Source organism: Protopterus annectens, chromosome 11.part0 (genome assembly GCF_019279795.1).
Source record: "Protopterus annectens isolate FY-2018-M chromosome 11.part0, PAN1.0, whole genome shotgun sequence".
NCBI classification, from domain to species: Eukaryota; Metazoa; Chordata; order Ceratodontiformes; family Protopteridae; genus Protopterus; species Protopterus annectens.
Genome location: NC_056745.1, coordinates 1326392220 through 1326413461, shown reverse-complemented (window position 1 = coordinate 1326413461; position 21242 = coordinate 1326392220). Strand labels below are relative to the sequence as shown.

At 38.0% G+C, this 21242-nt stretch overlaps 1 protein-coding gene across 7 annotated transcripts in view; it reads left to right on the top strand.

Moving 5' to 3' along the window:
* Window positions 1-21242, top strand: part of FLNC (filamin C) — a 287042-nt gene that overhangs the window by 96491 nt on the left and 169309 nt on the right. The window lies entirely within an intron of this gene.

Genomic DNA, 21242 nt, shown 5'->3' with positions numbered 1-21242 from the left:
TGTGTGTGTGTGTGTGTGTGTGTGTGTGTGTGTGTGTGTGTGTGTGTGTGTGTGTGTGTGTGTGTGTGTGTGTGTGTGTGTGTGTGTGTGTGTGTGTGTGTGTGTGTGTGTGTGTGTGTGTGTGTGTGTGTGTGTGTGTGTGTGTGTGTGTGTGTGTGTGTGTGTGTGTGTGTGTGTGTGTGTGTGTGTGTGTGTGTGTGTGTGTGTGTGTGTGTCGGTGCGTGCGTGTGTATGCATGCACATCTGTATAATTATGCGTGCATGTATGCATGTATATGAGGTCTCTGACATATTAAGGATTAGCACACTGCAGACCAAGTATTTCCCTGCAGCAATTTGCAGTTAATGAAGCCAGACTTTCTGTAGAGATCACAGTGATGTAGAGGGTGAAGCTATATTCTGGCCACCTTAAAGTGGCAAGGTAATGGGTTGGTTTGAACACAATCATACTCAGATGGGAAAAGCCATTTGTACTACAAAATTTGTAAACCAGGTAAACCCACTCACCCACTGGAACACAGTCCCTTTGCAACAGTGACAGAGGAGCAATTTCTGGTTAAGTGAATTGCTTAAAGACACACAATAGGCAAATGAGGATCGAAGGAATCAAACCCTGTACTACAGGAACAATAGCTCATTGCCTTAGCCCTCTGCACTAATAACAGACTTTAGTGAAGCCTCATAGGACACTCCATCAGCCCCTCAACATATCCATGGAGTAACTCACCACTACAATTGTCCACAAAAATAAAAAAATGGGATGAACCTGTGCTGAGGAGGCAAAAGTGTTTAAAACTTTGCCTCCTAAAGAGTTAGATTGTGACATCTGTTTCATGACTTCCTAATAAATATCTTACAGTTTACCTTTCTTATCCTAACAAAGCTAAATATAGTTATTTTCAGTTCCCTCCCCTCACCACATTCTTATTATATCCCTTTTAAACAGCCTGCAACACTGTGACAATTTTAGGGAATAAATTCAGTTTACAGTTAGTACAATTAGCATTTCTAGCAGTAGAACTTTCTGGTATCCCCACATTGTGCTTCTCTTCCTATCCCTTTCTCCTTCTCTTTCTCTCTCTCTCTCTCTCACTCTACCTTCAGGTCAACAGCCAATCTCCATAGTGTGACTAGTTAGTTAGTTAGTTAGTTAGTTTAGTTAGTTAGTTAGTTAGTTAGTTAGTTAGTTAGTTAGTTAGTTAGTTAGTTAGTTAGTTAGTATTTTTAAACCACAGTAATGTCCTGATCCACAACAGGCCCATGAAGTAGATAAATATTCCTGGAATATGTATACACAGATCAAAGATATATTATAATACAATATTTACAAGCATAGTGAAAAGACAACAGCAAACTGTATATGGTTTTATTTTCAGTAGTACATGCATCAGATTTTCAGTGCATAATATCTTCATTCATAACAGCGATGCACAGTATGTAAACTGCAGACAGGGAGAGATTCATAATAGGGCAAATCTGCTTAAGTACACCAATTTTTACTGTAAAAGTGTTGGTGGTGGCACAGAGTGAGCTATAACTGTTTGACTTCCATTCTATTTGGATACTGCAGACTGGCTTAAGCGATTTATGCCAGTTTGTCTAGGGAATTAGATTAGCATAGCCTAGTACAGTAGATTACAAATTAACCCTTAGGTATACTGTACTAAGTACCATACTGCTGGGATGCTGTACAGCCAAGCATTGAAGCCCCACAACTGTTACACCTCCAGATATCAGGAAATAAATATACAGATATTGACTGATGACATTTTTGATAAGAAAAGCTTTACTTTAAGGCTTTGTCTGAGGAATAGATTTGTCATTCCTGTTCATGTTCTACAGTACATAGCAGTTAACTGTGAAAAAGAAAAATAAGAAATAGACAGATGCACAGATACATATATATATATATATATATATATATATATATATATATATAGTCAGATGTTAGAAATAACTTCCCCAAAAGTAATACATAAATAAATATATCCATCCATTCATACTCTGCTTCTTTTATCTTCTACAGTGAAGGGCCATACCCACCCTTGGGAACTTCTGCAGTACATGCCTCCTTTTCTGCAGCTGTGCTTACTAGACTGACTTTTGTCTTACTAATTTGTATAACATATGCTGTGTTATGACTCCTCAATGGTATGTATAACAGCTACATAATGTGGCATCTTCATTAATTGTTCTGGAATGTCATGTGGGGCTGTGACATACCGGAGCAGTTAAGCACTAAGTGAAGGGCAGAAGTGGGAGTTTAGTGCCCTGAGCGCCAAGTACTGACTACAGCATTGTTAAGGATGGTAGGAAGGTGGAACCAGAGGCAATGAACATTAAATATACTGGAAGGTGGAAGGGATTATAGGTAATAAGTATCACTTTAAACATTTTATGTCTCTTTACATGACAGCTACCTGCTGGCCATCAGCCATTCTGTCATTAACCAGACCCAGTGGGCAATCATCAGCCATGGGGAATATAAAATAGGCAGCCATCAGGATTTCTGTTATTTAGTCTGACTAATCTGTCCATGACAGCTATATGCATGCACTCAGATGAAAAGGTATATAGGGACTTCCCCTCAGGGACTGCACATTCCTGTACAAGATCCATGAAGGATACCACATATGTGTCTTAGGAGGTACCACAAACACATCTCGACAATTGATGGCCGTGAACATCTTTTCTTCCAGCAGTTTCTGCAGTACAATGATTTGTACTGCCATCTTCCCTATGAGCTGTTGTCAGCTGTTCAGTCCAATGTTCCACTGCCTTGCTTCTTTAACACCTGAACTGCTAATCAAACTCAGGCCATCTGGGTCAAAGTCATGGATTTATTTCTGTACACCACAGACTGCGGTGGTGGTGCTGTGGTAACATTGTCGCCTCACAGTAAGACGTTGTCCTGTTCGATTCTCAGCTAGAGCATCTTCTGTGTGGAGACATGCTTGAATGGGCATACCTTCATTGAAGGTTGTGCGTCAGGGCTGGCAACTCGGCACGTAAAAATCTACTGCCAATCATTAGCGGACTGGAGTTCCGCTGTGGCAACCCCTAACCGGGAAAAGCCGAAAGACACAACAACCACAGAGCCAGGTTATTTTAAACACTTTAGGTAGTAAGGAGACCTTAGGCAATGACCATTATATTGACATTATAGGAAGTGGATGTGATTTCCTACATAACGTCCACTGTAATGTACTATTGTCAGAAGAGGGATCCCTAGAGATGAGCATTAGAGGACATTACTTAGTCTGGAGTTTATAAATGGGCTAGACTGAGACTGCTTAGCTCAGACAGCAAAGTGATTATACTGATGAAGGGTGGTGAAGGGAATCATCATATCCCAGATGAGATCCTAATAGCAACTCCTGAGACATCTGAAACACCTAATGTTTACTTATTGACAGCACTATGGATCTGGCCATGAAACAAGCCTTCAGCTGTTCACCATTAAAGACATCTTAGCAGTGGTGTGTTGTGCTACCTCTAGATTCTGTCAGCCACCCAACCCAGCTCTCATTTAATGTTATCCCACCTTCCATGCCTAGTTCTCCAGTAACTATATTCCTTGATCTAGACTGCAAACATCATAGCCATTCATAACACCAGTCAATGATCTTTCCAAGGGCTGGCTGGGAGGAACTATATGAAAAAGTAATCATAGAAATCAATGACAATTAAGTCCAGAACAAAATTATATCAGCAGAACAGGGAAATTACACAATTAACTCTATATGCTTTCATTCAGAAACTCTGCCATGTAGTAGCTTTGATTAGGGATTGTGTCATTGGAAATAAAGCATGTTTCAGCCCAGACCGTTATGCTAGCTACTTGTAACATGTCCATGTCCAAAAATCCAGGTTGCCATGCTGCAAATATGAGACTGATGTAAGGTGAAACAAATGATGGAGGGATCAGATGCTGCCACCAACTACAGCATGCAGAAGAATCAGCAGGGCTAACCTACTTCTGAAATGCCTGACGTGGTTAGAATGCATTCTGTAATACTTACAACATATGCTTAAGAAATAGATGGATCATAGCCTATTACCTTCAGGAGATCAGCAAATAAGAAGATTGTTCCATACTAAACCATGAAATTTAAATCCACTAAACAGGCAATCTGGGCTTAGTTTTGTGGTCATTATTTTAAATTGTATTTACTATTTCATTTGTTATAATACAAAATCCCACAATGCAGTGGTGTATAAAGTGAATCTCTGAATTAAATTTCATGCTCAATTTACATATTGCATTACAGCTCATCTGATTTTCAATTTAAATTTGCACAAGCTGGCATTGATCGATGTGGATTGTTATGCAGCCTTGGAATGGACAGATAACGTTGCCAGAGGAGTTACAGAATACATTTTATGTGTATTTGAAATTAAGGTTACCACATGAGACCCAATGAGAAAATAAGCCACAAATGCAGGCAAAGTATCAAAAGGATGTACGACAAAAGCAAAAATAGTAATTCACGATATTTATTCTTAAAATACAAAACAATGTTTTTATGCACATAAGCACTTCAGATATAAAACAGTGTAAAGCAGTCAGCTACATATAATATACATTTCTTACCTGTAAAATCCGAAAGACACAGCAACATTTAAATGAAACCCAAATTAAGTTAAAATATATGCCAGCAGTATTATTTATTTAACATTTTATGCTTTGTACATCAAGTTAGTCCCACTAGGCCAGAGGCCTCTTTACCAATACTTTAATGCCCAAAACTGACTTAACAGGAACTTACTCCTTTAAGGTTTTGTCTAATTGTAGCCTAGCAGATACACTAAGATAAAGATGAAACAGTTCAAACAATTTATAAAAATATGGTATCCTGCTGTCATAGTGACCAGAGATCAGCTAGCAGTAAAGCAACAGAAAAAAACATAATAATGTACTAAGTGCATTTTTGCATGCTTTTTGAAACTGTTGCTGTTTTTGAGATGTAGCTGGAAAAAGGGTGAAGAAACCCAGTTACATGTTTTGTTTATGTTGTTGTGTCTGGACCTGAAAGCAAGAAAAATATAATGTGTACCATGGTATTATTTTTCCCTGTACAGTCTTGTGTAGCCATGCAGGTAACTTGAGCCTAAAGTACCCAGGAAAATCCTTTAAATGACCTAATATATAATCTGCCGGCTGCTTGTCAGACACAGTCAAGAGAGTTCCCAGCTATAATTTCAGGGACACAGATTTGATTAGTGGACCTGGGTACCAAGTGGCAGTGGCTTTGGACTGAGCAGACAGTAACCCTTTATCTTAGGTAGGGAGTTATTGTGGCAAGAGTCACAGATTCAGACTCTGATGGGGACTTAGGCCACTTCTGCTGCATACACTGAATGGGGGAGAGGCACAGGCCATCCAATACAAAGTGGGATATTGAACCCACTTGTTATATGGGGAACTGTGCACACAACTTGACAATACACACATGTAAGACTCAGCTAGAGTTGCTGAGACCGCATAACAGAAAAAAATGCCCTGTACTTACATCATGACAATCCCAGACCACTTCTGCTATACTGTCCCTAAGTTCAAATGGTTGAAGCTTCAGTGCAATGAAAAATTAAAAAAAAAAAATCATTCTCTCCTCTGCACCCTCCATGTGAGGGTCTTCTCCCCCACACCTCCTTATTTATATATATAGACTCTGTAGCATCACAAATAGGGGGAAGTGAAAAGACCACATGCAGCACTGAGAAGCTGTACCAGTAATGCTTTTATATGGACAGCTGGAAACAGGGAAATAGAAAATCTGTGATCTTGATCATCTGAGCCCTCATTCATTTTAGAAATTGTTAACTAGTTGGCTATCCTATACATCAACCAAGGCAAGCATTTCTCACCCCTCTTACTGGACCATCCTGATAATGGGCACCAAAAGATAAATTTCTCTGTGAGTGAGAACTCACCCATACAATGAACTAGGCATCATGGCGGTTAGCATTATCATATAGAAATAAATCACTCACATGGGTAGTCCTGGGCAATTTGTAACTGAAATCACAGGTCAAAGAGGCCCAAAAACAGATACAAAAAATGCAGTCAGTCAAAGTGTGAGTCAGAATGCCAAAGTTCTTTTGTTATTAAACAGAGATAGGAAAGTTGAAGTAGCATATCATTACATTTAATGTATGGCAATGCACAGTGCAGGTTAAATAATGTAGGATTACATATGCTTACATACGACACTGTCGGGAAGGAAATTAAACTCAGAACAGTTAGTATATATGTTATACAGTCCACAGCGATAAGGCATAGGAAAGGACAAAGATTAGGCAGCAAGAGCAAGACAGAGATAAAATCAGCCATAAGGAATTAAACCGCTAGAGCAAGGACTGGTGGGTCATTCTGAAACCTAGAACTTTCAGTGTACATTTCTGATCTGAGCATATGAATTACCCAGGACCAAACCTCTGGCCACCATAACACCTTCAGAAGTTCCCAAAATCCAAAGGAACACATGTAGCTCATAGGTCTGTTTCCCGAAGATTCCCAATTGTTACAGGCCTGTTTCCTGAAGGTTCCTAACTGGTACTGCCATAAGGCTTGACAATCTAGAGAGTGATAAGAGGAAATAAATTTCATTTTAGATGTTTATTTATTTAGTGAATGTCACCTTGGGCATCTCAGCCCAATTAGCTGTCTTCCATCCAGGCTAGCAAAATGTGCAGGAAACTAGATCCCTTGATCTGTAAATGATACTGCATAACTCGGTGTGACTGCCTGACATAAATATATTCTAAATGAATGAAAAGCTAAATATAGCAGGTTGTTAATACCATGCCATGGTCTCAGTTTAATCTGGTGGACAAGAAAAGCCAACATGTTGCAGTCAATCAAAAAACCACATGCACTTACAGCATAGCACTCCAGTGCTCCAACCCATGTCTGGTTTATGCCAGTCTGTGAACAAAGTAAGAGCTCACTCATTAGTTTGTCACACAAGGCTTACAGTGCGAAGATCATCAATGCATTTCTTTAAAGGGCTACTGAAGGCTCAGCCCCAAACTGTATATGTCATCTATCATGACTTAATGCCACAGATGACTGGAAACATGCCATGCTCTTATTTGTATTTTCTGTTTTAATGCTGTTTACTCCTGACTCAATAAGCTGGTCTCTGGCACTTGCTTATCACCAACCCTAGTCTTCGGTTTCTTAAAAAGTATCACCTTTAATGGCTGCTTTCAAATAAGCATGTACAGCATTAATGAAGCTTGCTTTGTCCTCATCTTTCACCATCACAACAGAAATAACAACATTATGTTTTCAGATGGTAGTTCTACTCACTGTATTATCCATCTCTGCTTTTAAATATGTTGTGGATATCAGTGTGATGCACTTTCTGTATCTGCACAATTAACTTTACCTTGGAGAATATCCTTTATTCCTGACTTAAGAACAATCAAAAGGTTATTTATCATCAGGCATGTGTTACGTATTTTGCTGTTCATTACTACATATTCCTCACCAGTTCCAAAGTTCATAGGTTTGGGAAACTAGTTTAAGGCCTGCTAGTGTTCCAGAAGCCTAACAGCCATTAACCTATGTAGCCATCAAGATGTTTCTTAAACTTAGAAAGAGGTCCAGCATTGTTTTTCAATCAGAGAAATGTATTCCAAAGAAATTAATGTCAGTAGGCAGTAAAATATGTCAAGCCTGGTACTATTGTTAATGGTAATGCTAAGGGAGAACTCATTTGTGTGGGCATGGCATCCCCCTATATATTCCAAGCAAAGTTATTTTTGAGAAGCATAGGGTCATTCAGAACCCCAAATACAATACACAGGCTATCTGTGATGATGAGTTTAGACACTGAGAAGAAGAACAGTTGTTGAAGTTTTTCCAAGCAATCAAGCCATCTACCTTTTTGGTAGGGAGTCTTTCAATCTTTCACCCTTTTCCTCTGCTGAAAATAGGCTTCTGTCCCAGTTGGACTTTCCCAGACAACAAATGTCAATAAATAAATAAAATAATAAATACATTTTCTAGTTGGACAAAGTACTTGTTTAGTAGATTGTGGGAAGGAGTATTATTAAACTGTGGGAAGGAGTATTATACTCTATCACTGGTCAGATTTGAGAAGAGAGGAATAATGACCTCCCAGGAAAAGCAGGTTATCACTTTAAGTATCAAATGTACCACCTCATCAGCTCTGTCGACAACTGGGCTGATGGGTTTGTCAAAGGCAAGTTCAAGGAGGACTGACCCAAGAACAAATCCCTTCGGTACCCCAATGGGTAACTCCTGCAGGATTACAGAGTTCACCACTTACTCTAACCTGTTGTATCATACATGCTAGTTAGTTCTTAATCTTAAATATAAAATTAAAATATTCTCCTTACTGTACTCACAGCTGTCAAGGGAATGCATAGCAAAGTACATAGATACTGGTGAATTATAGTCTGCAGATAAGCGCTTGACCTATGGAATCTAAATTCTTTTGCAGAAAAGATAACTGAGAAATTCACTTAACCATCTTAATTTTCCAAGTCAAACCCTGAAAAAAGCAGTTATATTTTATGGAGTTTACCATATTAAAATAATTACTTGTATGGTTATATAAATGAGATGGAAAATGTTGTCACTGCTTATTAAAATTTTAAGTGCACTGAAGATACATCACACAAAGTTAAAATGGAAACAAGGACCGTACTCTCACACTCTTTCAATTATGCTAAGATCTTCTGTTTCAAAACCTACTACCACAATGATCTTATGACATCTGTAATCACAGGTCCATGCTTCATGTACCACAGATGCACTGTACCACAGTTAACAAAATTGCTTATGACATCTGTAATCATAGGCTCATGCTTCATGTACCATTGATGGTTCATGTACCACTGACGCACCTTACCGCAGTTAACAGAATTACTTACGATGTCTGTACTCACAGGTCCATCTTCATATACCACTGACACTTCATGTACCACTGCCGTACCTTACCACAGTTAACAGAATTACTTATGACTTCTGTAATAACAGGCTCTAGCAACTTTCTAAGTTTATAAGAGCAATATTTAAAAGTTGTCCCTATTTTTGGGCCATTGTCCCCCCATTTTGACAGGTTTTGTCCAGATTTCTTGCACTAAGAGGTTAAGAGGTATGATGCTTCATGTACCACTGACACACCTTACCACAGTTAACATAATTGCTTAGGATATCTGTAATCACAGGTCCATACTTCATGTACCACTGTAATGTCTGTAATCACAGGCCCATGCTTCATGTACCACTGATGCACCTTACCACAGTTAACACAATTACTTATGATGTGTGTAATCCCAGGCCCATGCTTCCTATACCACTGATGCTTCATGTACCACTGATGCACCACATCTAACAGAATCACTTATGATGTCTGCAATCACAGGCCCATGCTTCATGTACCACTGACGCACCTTACCATAGTTAACATAATTACTTATGATGTCTGTAATCACAGGTCCATACTTCATGTACCACTGATGCTTCATGTACCACTGATGCACCACATTAACAGAATCACTTATGATGTCTGCAATCACAGGCCCATGCTTCATGTACCACTGACGCACCTTACCATAGTTAACATAATTACTTATGATGTCTGTAATCACAGGTCCATACTTCATGTACCACTGCAATGTCCATAATCACAGGCCCATGCTTAATGTACCACTGATGCACCTTACCACAGTTAACATAATTACTTATGACATCTGTAATCCCAGGCCCATGCTTTATATACCACTGATGCTTCATGTACCACTGATGCACCACATTTAACAGAATAACTTATGATGTCTGCAATCACAGGCCCATGCTTTATGTACCACTGACGCACCTTACCATAGTTAACATAATTACTTATGATGTCTGTAATCACAGGTCCATACTTAATGTACCACTGCAATGTCCATAATCACAGGCCCATGCTTCATGTACCACTGATGCACTTTACCACAGTTAACATAATTACTTATGACATCTGTAATCCCAGGCCCATGCTTCATATACCACTGATGCGTCATGTACCACTGATGCACCACATTTAACAGAATAACTTATGACGTCTGTAATCATAGGCCCATGCTTCATGTACCACTGACGCACCTTACCATAGTTAACATAATTACTTATGATGTCTGTAATCACAGGCCCGTGCTTTATGTACCACAGATGCACCTTACTACAGTAAAAATAATTGCTTATGATGTCTGTAATCACAGGCCCATACTTCATGTACCACTAACAGACCTTACCACAGTTAACAGAATTACTTCTGATGTCTGTAATCACAGATCCATGCTTCATGTACCATTGACACACCTTACCACAGTTAACAGAATTACTTTACTTATGATGTTTGTATTCACAGGCCTATGCTTCATGTACCATTGACGGTTCATGTACCACTGATGCACCTTACCACAGTTAACATAATTGCTTATAAGGTTTGTAATCACAGGTCCATGCTTCATGTGCCACTGACACACCTTAACACAGTTAACAGAATGACTTATAATGTCTGTAATCACAGGCCCATGCTTCATGTACCACAGATGCACCATACCACAGTTAACAGAAGTACTTATTACATCTGTAATCACAGGCCTATGCTTCATATACCACTGACACTTCATGTACCACTGATGCACCATACCACAGTTAACAGAATTACTTATGATGTCTGTAATCACAGGCCCATGCTTCATATACCACTGACATTTCATGTACCACTGACACACCATACCACAGTTAACATAATTGCTTATGAGGTCTGTAATCGCAGGCCCATGCTTCCTATACCACTGATGCTTCATATACCATTGACACACCATTCCACAGTTAACAGAATTACTTATGATGTCTGTAATCAATGGCCCATGCTTCATGTACCACTGATGCACTATACCACAGTTAACAGAATTACTTATGATGTCTGTAATCACAGGCCTATGCTTCATGTACCACTGAAGCTTCATATACCGCTGATGCATCTTACCAAGGTTAACAGAATTACTTGACCAGTGCATTCTGTAACCAAGATGCTTTAATCAGTATTCTACAATATTCATCGGTGTGTGCATGCAATATTAAATAAGTAAATGATCTGGTGATGTGGGTGATCCAGTATTGTTACTGCTCATTTATATTTCAGTTATCAAGTAAGCATAACTATTTTCTTGTACCTGTAAAATAACAGGCCTGACCAGGCAGTTTAGTAGTAAAGGTTATATATTGTTACATATATCCATCTATAGCTCACTCTTCTCTCTACAGACACACACACACACACACACACACACACACACACACACACACATACACATACACACACACACATACTGCAAACCTGGGTTATTCTGAGCAAGGTCATTTTAGTGTCAATATGCTCTTGGTCTACCTTGAAAGACAGACACTTGCACATAATATTCCATATCTATTTGGCAGAAACTAAAGAAATAATGATTTAATGTGTACCCTTCTGTGAAAAAAAATAACATTAATGTGGTAGTCTGGGCATATGATAAAGATGATGAGATGATGATATTTGTGAGAACACTTTATCAACAAACAATGATGATGTAATGGAGATGAAATTAGATTCCCTTGAATAAAGTATAACAATACAACTATTTTGTATGGCGCTGTGCTAGGGCAGATTTATTTTGCAAAGGATACAAATACTGTACGTCTATCAGCAGTTTGATACAGCCTTTCCTTCAGTCAGTCATTGATTTCATAGCCGGCCTTAGGCATAGGCCAACTAGGCGGCCACCTAGGGTGCTGCTGTAGCAAGGCCACTTTCCAGTAATCTGGATGGTGTAGGAAGACCAGGATGGGGCACCAGGTGGTATTGGGGGGGGGGGGCAGTGTGGAGACCTTTTGCCTAGGGCACCAGTTGACCAAAGGCAGTCCTGATTGATTTGCATGCTTGGGATCATTTCCATCGAAGCCTAAGCGGCTCATTGAGACATAGCAGTTACTAGGTTTTACGCTTAGAGGCAAATGAGTGCTGAAGCTACCAAATTTCCCCTGATAAAAGGTGATGCTATCAAGTAGGACTTCTTAGTTATCAATACAAATAAAAGTCATAAGAAAGTGGACAGATGCAGGATGACTACAGCCTAACTCTTTGTGGTTGTCTTAGATTCTGGGACATACAAGAACCCATCATAAACCTCTTCACTACTGATACACAGAAAAACACACTCTGGAGAGTAAAAAGTGTAGGTTTTCATCTGGAATGGAATTATTTTTTAAATTCAGTCCACATCAACCTTCCTTTAAAATAAAGCAGTGCAACTATTAGGATACATGTCTTTTTAACTCTGCAAAAGCCCAGTGAAAGCAATCCTTTAGTTAACTCTTTATTCATTAATTTACTGAGTGCTTGCATGGTGTGATCCTAAAAGGACCACTTTCAAGAAAAACCTGGACAGTTAGGCACAGAAGCAGTAGGGGAAACATGAATAAAGTGCAATCAGGATTCAAAATAAGTTACACTGGAGAAACTCAAGTTCAGCTAAGAGCAAACAATCCAAAAAGACTGTGAGACAGTATGTACTGCAAGGAAATACAGTGCATACTGTTTCCAACAAACACCAACAGCACACAGCATGCCCAATGTATAACTTAGGTACCTGTTAGCTAATTTCTGTGCAGGACTTAAAAAATAAAGCAAATAGCATGCAAATACAATAGATCCTATATAAACTACATGTAACAACTTACACAACTTATATTTTTGTGAAAAAAAAATAATAAAAGTTATTACTTGTACATACATCTAGTTTTATTATATATCCCAGTTCCACTATGACTGATTGTTGACATATGATCTTGTGTGCCACAAGGATGGATTATCTGAAAATGATACTTTATTAAAACCTATGTAGCTCTCTGGAAAGTTTAATGAAAATGTTTACATACTGCAAATACCAGTCTTGGGGCCAGAGTGATTCCACATTTGGCATGCTTACTTTATGGCAGGCATCCTAAAAATTCTCAACATGGTGCGTATTATTTAAAAAATCAAGAGTTTGCAGAATATTTTTAGCTCATGTGTCTTTTGAGATATTCTAAAACAAATATCTTTCTATGCTGATTATAGAACTTTGTAGGCATGGAATAATTATTATAAGAATTTTTAAATCCTCCATATATCAAATTCCAAACATTAACAGCACCCAATGTTTATACAATTTAGAGGCAACTGTTACAGACTAGGTATCTGTAACTGCTATAATTTTTAAAGAATATACATGACATCTTGGGAATGGGGAAAGTGTGTTTATGCTGAATGCTGTTTGCCCGATTGGTCACAGGGTAACGGCTTTCCTGATGAAAGCCAATTTCAGTAAGTGTATGCCCTTTATCCTCTGTTGTGCAGCTGTGGAGCTGGTCTATATACGTTAGGGGGGTGAGGAGACAAAAAATGTTTAAAGTCATGTTCAGTGAAATAGCTTTCAGAGTTTATTTTTGCCCATCGGGGAAAAAAGACCTAAAACAAATTATCCTGAATCCAATTTCTTGCTCTCACTATGGTCCATGTAGCTTGGTATCTACAATAGTTGAATAAGTTGTTTAAATGTACAACAGAAACAGATTGTAACCTCAAACAAGAGTCATAATGTATGTGCTGGTGATCACCCTTCATTCAAAATACAAGGGTGTGCACTTTGTAGCCTTACTGTTTCTGTGTACATAATTTATCATATCTCTCTCTCTCTCTCTCTCTCTCAAACACGCACACACACACACACACACACACACACACACACACACACACACACACACACTTGTGCACGCGCGTGTATCCATGCACACACACACACACACACACACACACACACACACACCCACACACACACACTCATCATTGTAAAAATGACCATGTAAGCCATGCTGCTGTAACATTTGGTCTTTCGATTCATTGTCATTTGTTAACTGTGCAGATGCAAGGGTTGTCTTTTGCAATGATGAAGCCAAGGGGCAAAGAGAAAGAACAGTATGATTTAGCCTGACAGATTTCAAAAAGTTAAATTATAACATTGATACATTTTATAATCTAAGCATCTTGATATGTCTTACTGTAGATTGTACAAATGTATACAAACTCCAAAGATAATGAGTAGAAGCCTCAGGGCAACTACTCTGTCTGAGTAAATATAAACCAGCGTGACTGGGATGATACTTTATGAAAGTAATTAATTACATCACAATATAAAACATCCACAGGAGTAAAGCAAGCTGGTTGAACGTATAGAGGTAAGCTAATAGCAGAGACTGGAATGATGCATGGGAAAACCAAGGAATATCTGGTCAAGGAACAATTTCCAAAGGATGAAAAGGAAAGACAAAAGGAGTAATAGCAGGGACATTGGTGAAAAAAGTGAAGGCAATCGATTCGTAGAGGGAAGGAATTAGGGTGACGTAGTGAGGAGTTAAAAAGAAAGAAGTTTATGTATGATGAATTCTTAATATGGTAAAAGATTTAGTGAGGACTTTGAGAGAGATCTGCAGGAGTATCTGTTATTATTGTCATTCCTGTGACAAAGCTTGTGAGGTTTCTGCAGCAACATATAATTTTGTTTTCAATAAGAAAACCCAGCCTTGACATTGGTCAAACATGATGCAATCTCTTCAGTGACATTACATACCTCTTAACTGTACTGATTTTCGCAGAATGTCCAGATTTTTGCTGCATATTTTTGGTCTGTTTCTCATAAAAATGTGGTTTTCTGGAAAATCGCATGCAAATCTTTAAGGGTCAAAGTCAGAAAATAAAGCAAAGCATTTGAGTTTCAGACTTCATACCCTTCTAAAACTTCCTGCTAATACAAAGTCTGTTATTCTGTAAACTTTTGCAAGAGCAATATTTAAAAAGTGTACCTATTTGTGGGTCTTTGACCCCCATTTTTATGGCTTTGTCCAGATTTCTTGCTCTAAGAGGTTGAGAGGTATGTTACATACTGATCATCCATCCTTCCACAACTCATTTTTCCTGTTTTTCACATGGGTATGGGGTGTCACATCAACAGTGACAATCATCTAGCTGATGTTCACAGACCTGATATAGCATTACAAAAAAAAAGGAAGAAAAAAAAAGAAAAACAAGAGAAAGAAGTGAAAAACACACTAAGGGAAAAACTATCAATTCTGTTGCATTACAAATAGTTTGCTGCTTGATTCAGATACCAAAACAAATGATCATAATGCATACAAAGCACTCCAGGACCTTCCTTAAAACAAGTATAAGACCATTTAACTTAGACAAAACTTTTAAGAACCCAGGCACTGCAGTCCCATAACCAGTATATCTTTCATAGTAATTGTATATTCCAGAATCTGTAGGTATTCTAAGCTTTCTGGATCACTAGCATTTTGTGTGATATTCATGTCTCTAGAATTCAGGTTGATAGTTTATATACATATGCTCCCACTCCTGTGGTTTTGGTGGTATGAGTGCTAGCTAGTTCACCTTCTTTCCCTATGTGGTGCATGAAACTATCCCCTCTTTTATGTTATAACCCATTTATCAAAATCTTCAAATAAAGCTCAGAGAAGTTTTTAAATTCAGCTTCTACAGAATGCGTTGACTCATGCAATTGTAGTTAGGTGTTATAACTTCTGTTATTTTTGCTTACAGGTTTCTGGCAGCATGCCATTCATAAAATGATTACCCACAAAGTTTCCCTGTAACATAACAGTTAGCCAAACAATTTTAAATTTGATCTATTTCTAGTGCATATGCTTAAAACTATAAATGTAAAATGGTATGGATGTTTCATTACTTTTAATTCACTCCCATTTAAAGCCATAAACACAAAACTTACCCAAAATGGTTAAATGGTTAAGTATCTTATAAGGAAAATAATGTTGTTAGATGATATTTTTAAAGTTACAGGAAAAAGACACACAAGTGAACATGGATTCTAACCAAGTAATACATTTCTGGTTAGAAATTACAAACTGTGTGTGTGTGTGTGTGTGTGTGTGTGTGTGTGTGTGTGTGTGTGTGTGTGTGTGTGTGTGAGAGAGAGAGAGAGAGAAACAAAATATGTGTGTGTGTGTGTGTGTGTGTGTGTGTGTGTGTGTGTGTGTGTCTATATATATATATATATATATATATATATATATATATATATATATATATATATATAATATATATTTTTATATATATAGAATATATATTTTTATATATATAGAATATATATTTTTATATATATAAATATATATTTTTATATATATATATATATATATATATATACACACACACTGTATATATGGGATCCGTACAGATCCCCGACGGCACTTTCTGCCGAAGCAGAAATCACTGAACATACATAACCGAAAGGGAGAATTCCCTTTCCCCACTATAGTGCGACCTCAGAGTGAGAATATAAAAGTAGGGGGTGTGTGGGGGGCACAGCCCCCCACATGGGGAGTGCAGGGGGCTTGCCCTCCTGCATAAAAGAAGATTTATTGTTTTTTGTTTTTTCTTTCGAACAGACTTTAATGAAAGCGCATTTTCGGTGAAAGCGTTTTCATTAAAGTACGTTCGGTTATTGTGGATTCGGACTATTGAACTTTCATTCAATAGTCCTAGATCCGTATATATGTATATATATATATATATATATATATATATATATATATATATATATATATATACATATATATATACACACGGATATACTTTAAATTGTCGAATTACCAAAACATTGACTCAAAATTAAAAGAATGAACTCCCAGAACTGCAAATTTCACCTCCGGGAAACGAACCACTTGGCCACCATTGACAAAAACAAAATCCGAAGAAAATTAAACCCACTGAAGCAGGGGGGCTTCATCCCCCATACCCCCTAACTAAATATACCAACCCTGAGATTGTGCTATTGTGGAGAAAAGAGCAAAGTTCACCATGGTGACCAAGTGGTTAGTTTCCTGGAGGCAAAATTCTCCGTTCCAGGAGTTCGCTCTTTTAAACTTTTGTTGATGTCGTCTTCTCACTGTTATGTGAGTCAACATTTTGGTAATTCAATGATTTAAAGGGGATCCACACACACACACACACACACACACACACATATATATATATATATATATATATATATATATATATATATATATATATATATATATATATATATACATACATATACACATATAATCCATGGCCTCTCAAATGCAGTGAATATTTTAAAGAGTACTGTCAAAAGAAACACTGTATCTCAGACAATGATGGCTGATGCTGATTTCTTCACATTCAGAACAAACACTTAACTTATTAACACCAAAATATGAAGTATACCTACAGACTGCACCTCAGCGGTATAACGCTACTGATTTTATAAGACATGTTTTCACAGGATGAATGAGGGCTGATCTTAACATGGAACTGTCTCATAAAATGGAAGGGATTAATGGATTAAAGAAAGAGCCCTTTTTGCTTCTGCCATGTTTTGTATCCGCAGTGGTGAGGAAATCCTTTTATGTGGCACAACTAATAAGTAAAATTATGGAATCCAGATCCAAAGAAATTATAGACCCACTGTACTCAGCCCTCATTAGACCAATACCATTTGTCATGTACTTGACTAGGCCCTTACAGCAGCTGGAGTGACCTCAGAGGTTCCTCACAAAGAAAATACAGGGTGTAAATGACATGAACTGTGAGGATAAACTAAAAGCCCTATCCCTTTACTCTGTCTTCTACTGATTATTAAAGGGTGACCTATGCCTGACCTAAACAGAACTCACAAATCCAGCCCTGATGGAGCTGCTACACATCTGCAAATCAAACAGCATGAGGGTCACTTGATATAGGATCTAAACTTAGTCAGCGACTCAAACAAAATATGCTGGAGAGACAAATATATATCTCAGAGATTGCCCCTTCTTTGGAACAGGTTTCCCATTCATATTAAGCAGAGCCTTTACCTGGGCCACTTCAAATTCAGTTTGGATCAATGGATGGGGAATCGCAAATTCACAGCTGGGGTAGTGCCTATGTCCCTTTCAGACAGGGGCAATCTGTAAGATACTCATTGTTCAGGCACAAATCCATGCCATCCTCTAGCGCCCAATTCATCCATTGAAATCCAAATAGATTGCCTACATATCACACTCTTCTTCACTGAACTACCACACACACACACACACACACACACACACACACACACACACACACACACACTCACACACTGAAAGCCCCACTAATCCACTAGTCATAAAACTACTGCACACATTAAAATTACCCTTTATTGAGATTGCCCAAAAACTCAAAATAAAAAATGTAAACATCACATGCAGCCAGCCTCCGACTCTGCTACTTACTCATACTGACTCCAAGACTGCAAAACATGAAGAATGGGAACTGTAATACTGGCTGTGTCTTGTTCTCTATTTTTGCAAGATCTTAATCCCGGCATTGCGATGCATAAACTTAGTTAAAGGCAGTTGCTGTACATGATCACCCCCAGTACTCAAATGGTGTCTTTGATGAATGAGTATTCGCTGATCAGTCCCACAATGACTTATCCTAGTCCTGAATAACAAGGGAATGTGCCTGGGTAGTGGCATTTTGATTTTAATAACATCTGGAGTCTAAGGTCATGAATCATGTTCATACCTTGTAGCTTCCACTGACTCATACTCTTATCATATTCATAATTTACAAAAAAAAAAGTATCAACAGGATGAATGTAAAGCTTTGACTTATTTCAGTTACAGGCAATAACAGCAGGGGCAATAACAGCAGGTCCTTTATATCTTTCAGTGCTATGGCCAAGGCAAGTTATTGACCGGCATCCATTTTGTGAAACTATTTCTATCAGAAGCTGCTGCTAATTGGAATAGTTGCCCTGGTGTGAAGGCAGCACTGTAAATTAATGTGAGTTTATAACAGCTAGAGTCATGCTAATCGGCAGATCAGCAAACCATTACTGGATTATAAGATCTTCTGTATTGGCCTATTGCAGCTCATGTTACTGTAATTATTGCAGGAGGTCAGAGTGAGACTCAGACATTATAGCTTCACCAGTTAATATGTACACAGTACTTTTTTCACTCTTGTAGAAACATGAAAACATACTGAAATGTGTGTTTCTGAGTGCTGGTGATGTTTTGATTAGAGAGCAATAATTGGAACTAAGCCAAGGTAATTACTAGACAATGTCTGTGTTTCCTACTATGTAGTTGCTGCTGGCCACTAATGGAACAAATTCAGCTGGATAGGGCAGAGTATGCAATGCATCAATGATCTTCCCTTTCGTAAAGTAAAAAAGTATATATAATAGCTGGTGGCCAGACAATGGAGGCAGGCTGAAATAATTACATAGTCTGCAAGTCACTTAAAGGTTAAGTGAATCATACCTCTCACACGTCAAGATTTTTGCAGAATGTCCAGATTTTTACCTCATATTTTTGATCTGTTCCTCATAAAATTTCTGGTTTTCTGGCAAATCAGTGATATACATTTGAGTTTCAAACTTCATATCCTTCAGAAAATGTATGCTAACACAAATCCTGTTATTTTAACAACATTCTAAGTTTACCAGAGCAATATTTAAAATATGTTCCTATTTTTGATTTTGTGTTGCCCCATTATTTTAGGCTTTGTCCAAATTTACTGCACTAAGAAGTTGAGAGGTATGAAGTGAATTGATCCGTATGTTTTAACATAAGTAGCTGATTTTTAGTAAAATGTGCATAACAGGCATGGCATACATCTGATAAACAGAACTGGAGTCTTAGGACAGTGAGGACTGCATAAATGATAGCATTCAGGTAAATGAAGTGGCCAAAGTGATATTCAGCTTCCAAAATGAATTAAAATGGTATTGCAGGTTGGCAGAGAGGGACTTGTTCCTGACATCCATATCTATGACACTGGCTCTTTGGTAGATCCTCGGTACTGAAGGGTCAGCCAGAAATGGAAGAATAAAGCACCTTAATGCCAGACAGTGTCCAGCACAATGGAGGCCATGGTGCAGGAAACACTACCTCACACAGAATCACTGCACAGTGGTGGCAGACATCCATCTGTAGTTTGCATGATGTCACTCAGCACCTGCATCTTTCCACACTAATTCATAAAACAATTTTCAAAGGTGGACACCATAGCATCCACTTCTACCCCCTGATAATCTACTGGGAAGAGTTGTTCCCCAGTCAGTATATACACTCAGTGTTTGAACTTTATTAAACAGGCATATCTGCTAGTGGATGGGATCTGTACAGTTAAGGGTTAATGTCAGGTGATATGACCCAGTAAAGTGAAAAAGGAAATGAAGTTTCTGTTCTACTGTTTTTTTTTTTGTTTGTTTTTTTTTTTTTTTTTTGGGGGGGGGTGAGCTAAATGGGACACTTTAAGTGTAGAGACTGTGCAGGGGTGAGGGACACTAATGCAAAGGTATGCTACCAATATGACATAAAGACTCATTATTGGGAGTGCACTTAACTCACCAGTTCAAAGGCAGTCAAAATGGCTTGTTACCTCACACATCAACAGAATTTCAGAGGCACCATTCTTTCTACGTGCAACTCCAGTTTGTATCACAAGAAAGTGTGACAGTCTTTTTTTTTTCTTTTTAAACTGTAGATGGTCTGTGTATCATTTCATCCATTAAAGAGCAATTTACTGTGTTTTGTTGAGTGTTTGTAGGTCAAGAACCATCAAGGATAACTTTCTATGATTTTTCACACCTTGTTGCAAACTGATGGACATGAGTTCCTTTTTGAGTTGGCTCAGAGTAGAGTTCTGTTTTCCACTGTAAAATAATTTACAGCAGATAAGAAATGTATGCAGTATGCTGGAAACAGAAATAAATTTGGTCATGCATGGCTGAAAATAAGTCATTTTATAAAGTTGAAATCCTGACACATTGGAATGTTGATGGATGCTCTGCATGCATTCTGAAGAAGGGCTTCATCCTAAAGTGTTAATGTTTTCATTTTTTTTTATTTACATTTTATTTATTTCCAAAGTAGCCCCTTTTATTTTTGATTTCTCCATGTTTCTTACTGGTAACCCATGTATCATGACCAGGATATTTTGTTCTAATTTGTAATATGGCATGCATCTTGGAAAAAATAAGATGGTTAAAGTGTTTGGTAAGGATGGTCTCAGATTTCATTCTCGCCAGGACATAGTAAGGGTACAACAACTGGCAGTTGGGGCATATTAGGTGCCTCCTAGGTCAACATTTCCTTATAAAGTTAG